The sequence below is a fragment of the Lipotes vexillifer genome, unplaced genomic scaffold (genome assembly GCF_000442215.2).
Source record: "Lipotes vexillifer unplaced genomic scaffold, Lipotes_vexillifer_v1.1 scaffold666, whole genome shotgun sequence".
Classification (NCBI taxonomy): domain Eukaryota; kingdom Metazoa; phylum Chordata; class Mammalia; order Artiodactyla; family Lipotidae; genus Lipotes; species Lipotes vexillifer.
This window is the reverse complement of record NW_006787408.1, coordinates 3,225,186-3,233,497: the sequence shown is the minus strand read 5'-3', so window position 1 is coordinate 3,233,497 and position 8,312 is coordinate 3,225,186. Positions and strand designations below refer to the sequence as shown.

Sequence of the window (8,312 nt, the reverse complement as noted above, 5' to 3'; positions counted from 1 at the left end):
AAGAGTGGAAAGCAAAATAGACACAGAAATAAGAGGCTAGGGGCATCTCAGGTGAGTTTCTGGGAAATTTCTGAGAATGAAGAGAAATTATTGGACAAGATCAAACTTTTCCAGGCTGTGGAGGGGCGGGCTGGAGGTGTCGGTGCTGCCACGTCCTGGCGGCGGCTAGCGGAGCGGCAGCCTTGCGGGAGACTAGAGCCGGAGGTGGAGGAGGTGGGGCTGCCGCAGAAGCTGGATGTGGATCTAGTGCTGTGTACCCGGGTGGGTGAGAATCTGACAGGCCTGGAGAGGAGAGCCGACTGCAGGTCTCTACAGACCTTACTGCAAAGATGAAACCTGATGAAACGCCTATGTTTGACCCAAGTCTACTCAAAGAAGTGGATTGGAGTCAGAATACAGCTACATTTTCTCTAGCCATTTCCCCAACACATCCTGGAGAAGGTTTGGTTTTGAGGCCTCTTTGTACTGCTGATTTAAATAGAGGTTTTTTTTAAGGTACTAGATCAGCTGACAGAGACTGGAGTTGTCAACCCAGAACAATTTATGAAATCTTTTGAGCACATGAAGTAATCTGGGGATTATTATGTTACAGTTGTGGAAGATGTAACTTTAGGACAGATAGTTGCTACAGCAACTCTGATAATAGAACATAAATTCATCCATTCCTGTGCTAAGAGAGGAAGAGTAGAAGATGTTGTTAGTGATGAATGCAGAGGAAAGCAGCTTGGCAAATTGTTATTATCAACCCTTACTTTGCTAAGCAAGAAATTGAACTGTTATAAGATTACTCTTGAATGTCTACCACAAAACGCTGGTTTCTATAAAAAGTTTGGATATACAGTATCTGAAGAAAACTACATGTGTCAGAGGTTTCTAAAGTAAAACCTTTTAAGAAAGACATCTGTCAAAGGAGCTGATGCAACAAGGCTACACTCTCTTCCTAGAGTTAAAATATTTTGTTGCTGCAACCCAGTGACCTCCATAAATATTGGATTGAAAAAACACTGTAATACAAGTATAATGACATTTAGAAGATTACTTTGGGCTGGTGAGACATGCTGAGTTTAGATTACAGATGAAATTATTAAGGGGATGATTTTTAACTAAAGGAGTATATATATATATATATATATATATATTAGAAGATTACTTTGGGCTGGTGAGACATGCTGAGTTTAGATTACAGATGAAATTATTAAGGGGATGATTTTTAACTAAAGTAGTATATATATATATATATATATATATATATATATATATATACATATATATCTATATTTTTTTGCAGTATACGGGCCTCTCACTGTTGTGGCCTCTCCCGCTGCGGAGCACAGGCTCCGGACGCGCAGGCTCAGTGGCCATAGCTCACGGGCCTAGCCGTTCCACGGCATGTGGGATCTTCATAGACCGGGGAACGAACCCGTGTCCCCTGCATCAGCAGGTGTTCTCTCAACCACTGTGCCACCAGGGAAGCCCTAAAGGAGTATATTTTTAACTTGAATCTTTTCTTGCATTGTATTTTTCTAAAGTTCGGCTTTATTTCTTAGTAGTCAGTATAGGTAGTAAGAAGTTATATGTCTGCTATCTGTACTGCTCATTAAAAAAAAAAAAAGCATACAGTGCAGAAGGCTGTTTCTTATCACATTCATAAAATTAATATTTGTTTCAAAGAAATATATCTAAATACCACTTAGGGGTGTATCATTTCACATATATTACGTGAAATTGGATGTTAGACATATTATAACTAAATGTAGTTCAGTCCAACATTTGCTGATCCTAATACTACTGGCAAACCTGGTGAGCCTTTAAAATAAGGAGAAATGAAAATTAACTTATAAAATGTGACAATTTAAATGTACATCTAAAAGTTGATATAATTCTAATGTAGCTGAAATACCACCTGCCTTATATGTGAAATATAATAATTATTCATTTGTTTAAAATATCTAAGAGAAATATAAGGTACTTTTTAACAGTGAATTAGTAAATCCTGGCATATTATGTATTTCTAAGCTGATTTCTCATTTTTCCAGGGGTGTCTGAGCCTCTCTTCTGAGTAACATTTTTATGAAAATGGATTACAAAATTGAGTGGAGTATTTTAAAATATATCATACTGCATTTATTACATTCTTAAAATGTTGATGGAAGCTTTTCTATTTAATGTGATTATAATGGTACTATTATTCTGGTCACTATCCTATTTTGATTTTCTTTAATTATTTTTTTAAGTGGAAATAAGAATTAGATACTTCACTACTGGTTCGAATCTTTTACATTTCATGTTACATTAAACCTGTTCATATGTATAGTCTTTTGTTAGAAAACAAAGAAAACTTTTCCAGGCTGTGGAATTACCCAGACCTCCAGAGAATGAGGGACTCTTGCTGACATCTAAGTGGTACTGTTTCAGTGTATCTAGGAACTCAAGGCAGAGTGGTTTCTAAGAAAGGAATCTTGTACAACCAGTATGTTGAACACACAGGACTTGTGGGTTGTATTCGTCTAAGCCACTTTATTTTTGTCCTCCACTGACTTTTTAAAAAGTTGAGGTATAGTTGACGTACAATATTATATGTTTCAGGTGTACAACATAGTGATTCACAATTTTTAAAGGTTATATTCCATTTATAGTTATTATAAAATATTGGCTATATTCCCTGTGTTGTACTATATATCCTTGTAGCTTATTTATTTTATACATAATAGTTTGTATCTCTTAATTCTCTAACCCTATCTTGTCCCTCCCTCCTTCCCTCTCCCCACTGGTAACCACTAGTTTGTTCTCTATATCTGTGAGTCTGCTTCTTCTTTGTTATATTCACTAGTTTGTTTTATTTTTTAGATTTCACATATAAGTGATATCATACAGTATTTGTCTTTCTCTGTCTGACTTATTTCACTTAGCATAATAATACCCTCCAAGTCCATCCCTTCCACGGCTCTTTTTTTTTTTTAAAGTTTGTGTCTACATTTTAAAAAATTAATTAATTAATTAATTTATTTATTTTGGTTTCGTTGGGTCTTTGTTGCTGTGCGCGGGCCTTTCTCTAGTTGCAGCAAGCGGGGGCTACTCTTCGTTGTGGTCCACGGGCTTCTCATTGAGGTGGCTTCCCTTGTTGCAGAGCATGGGCTCCAGGTGTGTGGGCTTCAGTAGTTGCAGCACGTGGGCTCAGTAGTTGTGGCTCGTGGGCTTAGTTGCCCTGCGGCATGTGGGATCTTCCCGGACCAGGGATTGAACGCGGGTCCCCTGCATTGGCAAGTAGATTCTTAACCGCTGTGCCACCAGGGAAGTCCCCTTCCATGGCTTTCTAACCACTTCCAGTGGGGGTCAGGATGGTCTTTTCCTGGCCATGTGTAAAAGTCCTGTCAAGCTCATAAAGTTTTCTGTGCATCCTTAGGCAAAAGTCCAGGGGTCACTTTAAGTCACAAATATGGACTTAATTAATCAATGTTTAAATCCTCATTCAAAGATAATATTTCTCTCCCACTCCCACAAAGCTAGGGTCAATGGCAGGTGGGTGGTCTGCAGCCTTGGAGGAGGCTGTGTTCAGTTTCTTCTCTTTCTTACTCTCTTCCTCCTCATCTTGCTGCTGCTTCTGACCTTTAAGGTTGAAGTTGGAAAAGGAGCAGAGGGAAGGGGGATAGGAAAGTTCCTCGTAGAATGGATTTATAAGTTCTACACCTGAGGACCCATAGATTCCTGGCAGATGTTTAAAGCTGACTTCTAGGGGCTTTCATGGGAGACCCCTGGGAGATTCCCCTTCTGGGCTCCTCAGACCCAGCTCCCTCTCCTGCTCCTCTGCTTCCCACAGGCTCTGCTGCAGCACTTGCCTCCCAGCCTCTAACGGCTGAGTCTCTTTTGAGAGACTGGCCACCCTCTTGGTCAGGCTTCACCCCAGGTGGACGTTGCCTCTGCCCCCTCCTCATCTGGTCCCCAGAATTCTTGTCTCCTTTGACCTGTACTCTGAGGGTAGAGCAGTTCATGCCCAGATCCTCTTCTGTCTGCCAAGGCTGCTTAGCTTTCCAGAGCCAGCCAGTGGCGGCAGAGGCCACATCAAGCTCCTGCAGTGGTCAGTCTCCTGAGGCCTCTCTCACTAGACTGGAGTGGAGGGAGCAGGTAACTCCTTAGATTTTCCCAAAGAAATCCTCCCCTCAAAATCTGCCCCCCTGCAACCTTCTCTTCTTCTGACTCTCCTATATCATCTTTCTGGGTGAGGGATTCCCTAGATGAGAGGACCAAGAGACAGGTAACCAGATTTTGAAAATTTCCTTTGAAGATCTGCATCTTTGTGGTCCACTCACACCTTTGATGATCAGTAACTATCATATCTTGGCATTTCAATCAAAATTTCCCACTTAACATCCTTCATTGTACTTATTTGTTTTTTACTGGAACAAAAACATCATTATTTTTTCTGATTATAAAATTAATGTATGCTTCTTATAAAATTGAACTAATACATAAATGTAAAAGAATGTAGTGACCCAGGGCAATCCCACCTCCCAGAGATAACTCAAAGGTAGGATTTTGCTATGTAGCTTTACACATTTTTTCTTTGACACACTTGCACTCTTTGTTAATAACTAAAATGGGATTGTAACATACATGAACTCCAAGGAGCCTTTTCCCTTCCACCATGAGGATACGTAAGCCCTCCCATCACCTATATACCTAAAAGTATCTTGGAGTGAAATAGGAGAAGAGAGAAAAGCTAAGAGACTGAGCAATTCCCTGGATAGACTGAGGATCTAAATGGACAGCTTACATTATTTAATTAAACTGTGATTTAGTGGAGTGGACTAAATTTAGTTTTCTCTCACTTCCCATCAACATAGTTGCTTTAGAGGAAATAAGATCAGTTGTAGAAAACCAAAGGGCTGCATGTGTGTTTCACACTAGGGAGTATCATGTGAATTTTCAAATCCCTACTACAAATGAAATTGCTGGGTTGGGCAGTATGCACCTTTTCAAGGCTTTTGGTAAGCATTACCATTGTGAGAGTACACCCTCTCTTACATTTTCCCTATACCCTCCTAACACTGGATATTTACATTTTTGCCAGTCTAATAAGCCAAAATTAAGAATTAAGCCTTTCTCTGATTTGTAACAATGTTGAGCAAATTTTGCATTAGGTTATGACATGCTCGTTATTTAGGCAATACACTCTCTTTGCCCAAGTTTCCATTTTGATTTCCCAATAAAATCTTAGTTAAGTTTTGCCCCAGGCTCAGTTTTTAAAGAATCCAGGCTAAAACAAGTGGGCTCCAGAGCAGACTGTGAGAGGCCTGTTCCTTCCGCAGGCCCCAGGGTATAGGTGGGGCCCCGACAGGAGTAAAGGCTGAAGGAGATACTTCCCCAAGGGACTTTGAGAGGCCACCATCAGGGCCGCTTCAGGCCTGATCAGTCACCCTCCTCCCTTCTAGGAGAATCTGCCCCACTCATTCATAGCTCCAAACTATGCCTAAGCAGGTCATTCCATGCCAGGGAACTTTGTGAATTTAGATACGAGTGACCACAAGACAGAAGAGGGGGCTCCTGCTCCAAGGGAAGCCAGCCCACTCATGGACCAATTAGCTGTTATGGATGGCTTGACACAAAAAAATGGCCTCAACCAGATTCTTCTTCCCAGGGATTTCAGCTAAGAAACCCAGAAAGAATTTGCTTGTAAACTGTGGAACTAAAGTTGTAAAGATAAGGAGGTAATGAACTGAGCCCTGGGCAAGCCCAAACCCGTCTGAGTCAGCAGGGAGAGGAAGATAGGCAGAGTAGAGGAGCTGTTCCCCCTGACACAGGGACCTCTCCCTCCTGCAGCTGGGCCTCCAACCTTGGAGCTGCAGCCACCCTGCCTGACTCTGAGAGCCAGGGGCTTCCCAGCCATCTGCTGTCCTGTCCACAGGAAGACTACAGTGCCTTCAGCTCTGCTCCAGGCTCACACTTTCCTGTGTCCCCAGTATTTATTTATTTATTTATTTAGTTGTGCTGGTGTTAAGTTGCTGCAGCTTGCAGGCTCCTTAGTTACAGCTTGCTGGCTCCTTAGTTACGGCTTGCTGGCTCCTTAGTTGCAGCAGGTGGGCTCCTTAATTGCGGCATGTGGGCTCCTTAGTTGTGGCATGCAAACTTTTAGTTGCAGCATGCATGTGGCATCTAGTTTACCGACCAGGGATCGAATCTGGGCTCCTTGCATTGGGAGCATGGAGTCTTATTCACTGAGCCACCAGGGAAGTCCCCGTCCCCAGTATGTACATAGATGTGGTCTCCGTCCATGATAGGTTGCAGGTGTAGATAATACATACCTCTGATTGACTCTGGATTGCCCTCGCCAAGCCACTCGGAACACCAGAGGAAAGGTTTTGATCACAAAGGATAAAAAGTATGTGAGCATTTCTTTTTTTTTTAAATTTTTAAAATTTTTGGCTCCATTGGGTCTTCATTGCTGTGCGTGGGCTTTCTCTAGTTGCGGAGAGCAGGGGCTATACTCTTCGTTGCAGTGCACAGGCTTCTCATTGCGGTGGCTTCTCGTTGTGGAGCATGGGCTCTAGAGCGTAGGCTCAGTAGTTGTGGCTCACAGGCTCTAGAGCGCAGGCTCAGTAGTTGTGGCTCACGGGCTCTAGAGCGCAGGCTCAGTAGTTGTGGCACACGGGCTTAGCTGCTCCGCGGCATGCGAGATCTTCCCGGACCAGGGCTCGAACCCGTGTCCCCTGCATTGGCAGGCGGATTCTTAACCACTGTACCACCAGGGAAGCCCATGAGCATTTTTTGAAGCATTTTGAGCAGATATGGAGCAAGTTTATAAGGACCTTCCAAGAAAAATAAGACAAAGTACACAATAGCATTTTACAATGAACTCTCTCCTTGAACTTGGACGGGAGAAAGTTGTTTATTAAAATCCTCTTGGCAATTCTGGTAATAAACCCAAAGGATGGCATCTAAAATGGACCTGCTTCAATCTCCTCTTCCCCAACTCTACCTCCAAACAGTAAAGGAAGAGCCATCAATCAGTATAGAGAGGTTCATGTAAACACTCTGCATGGTTCTTTGGATGTAAGGCAGCCCCTAAAATCTAACATTCTTCCAGAAGGATCGGAAGGATTCAAACCTTTACCCTTTTCTGAAAAAGACTGCTCTGTCAAAAGAAGTCCCTTTAATTCTAACACACTCCTTTCATCCGTGTCAAGGGTGGTGTGAGTGTACTGTTGACCCTGAGAACACTTATCCTAATTACTTACAAAGAACAGTGAAACAACTGATGACTAAGCAGAGGGTTTGAGCTAATGCCTGGAGTAAACACTGTGGCTGGGAAAACTCCAGAACGAGTAACTACCTCCGTTCATGCAGCGGCTGCGATACTGGAAGGTAACGTATCGATTGAAGTTTTGTAAAATTAAATATTATTAGAAAAGCAGAAACGATCATCATAGAAAATGCCCTCTATATGAAGAGACTTTTATAATGTGAATAGTCAGGCTGTAACCTATAGTTTATTGGGTTTGTTTAGCCAATGGCTTGTAAGGGTCCTAGTTTCCTGAATCAATACCCAGGGGCTCCAGCTCAACACTCACCTGCTCTGTAAAGCCTTCCCCTCCCACCTGGGTTTTAAAATTCACTTTCATTCATCTCTGAACTCAATTTTAATATTGTCTGTGTCCTACATTTCAGCTCTTTTGGCTTTCAATATTCAATTCCTACAGTGTCTCTTTTTTTTTTTTTTAACGAGGTACAATTTAATACATTTTAAAATGCTTCTCTTGCCTCGTCCTTCTTTTCTCTATTTCTATCATTGCGTTCTTCAGTATATTTATAATAATCAGAATTTCAGGTATAGGTCAACAGGTGTCACTATGATAAATAAAATTTTAAAAGTTTACCATTCTTTTAAAATTGATTATCAAAAGGTACAAACTTCCAGTTATAAGATAAATAAGTACTGGGGAGGTAATGTACAACGTGATGTACAACTGCTGTATGTTATATGTGACAAGTTGTTAAGAGTTCTCATCACAAGAAAAAACATTTTTTATTTCTTTAATTTTGTATCTATATGAGGTGATGTATGTTCTCTAAAGTTATAGTGATAATCATTTCATGGTAATATGTTAAACGAAATCATTATGCTGTACACCTTAAACTTATACAGTGCTCTATGTCAATTATATCTCAATAAAACTGGAAGGAAAAAAATACTAAGTAGATAGGAAAAAATTTGATTAACTGCTTCATTCACGAGTCTATCCCTTCATTTATTGTTATTAAAACTGTGTGAGATATTGGGTGGAAAAAAGAAAATTAATGTTACTTAGAGAAGATTA

The 8,312-nt window shown here is 41.1% G+C and overlaps 1 pseudogene; it reads left to right on the top strand.

The window, feature by feature from the left end:
• Positions 1 to 329: 329 nt before the first annotated feature.
• Positions 330 to 882, top strand: LOC103086928 (glucosamine 6-phosphate N-acetyltransferase pseudogene; annotated as a pseudogene).
• The last annotated feature ends 7,430 nt before the right edge of the window (positions 883 to 8,312 follow it).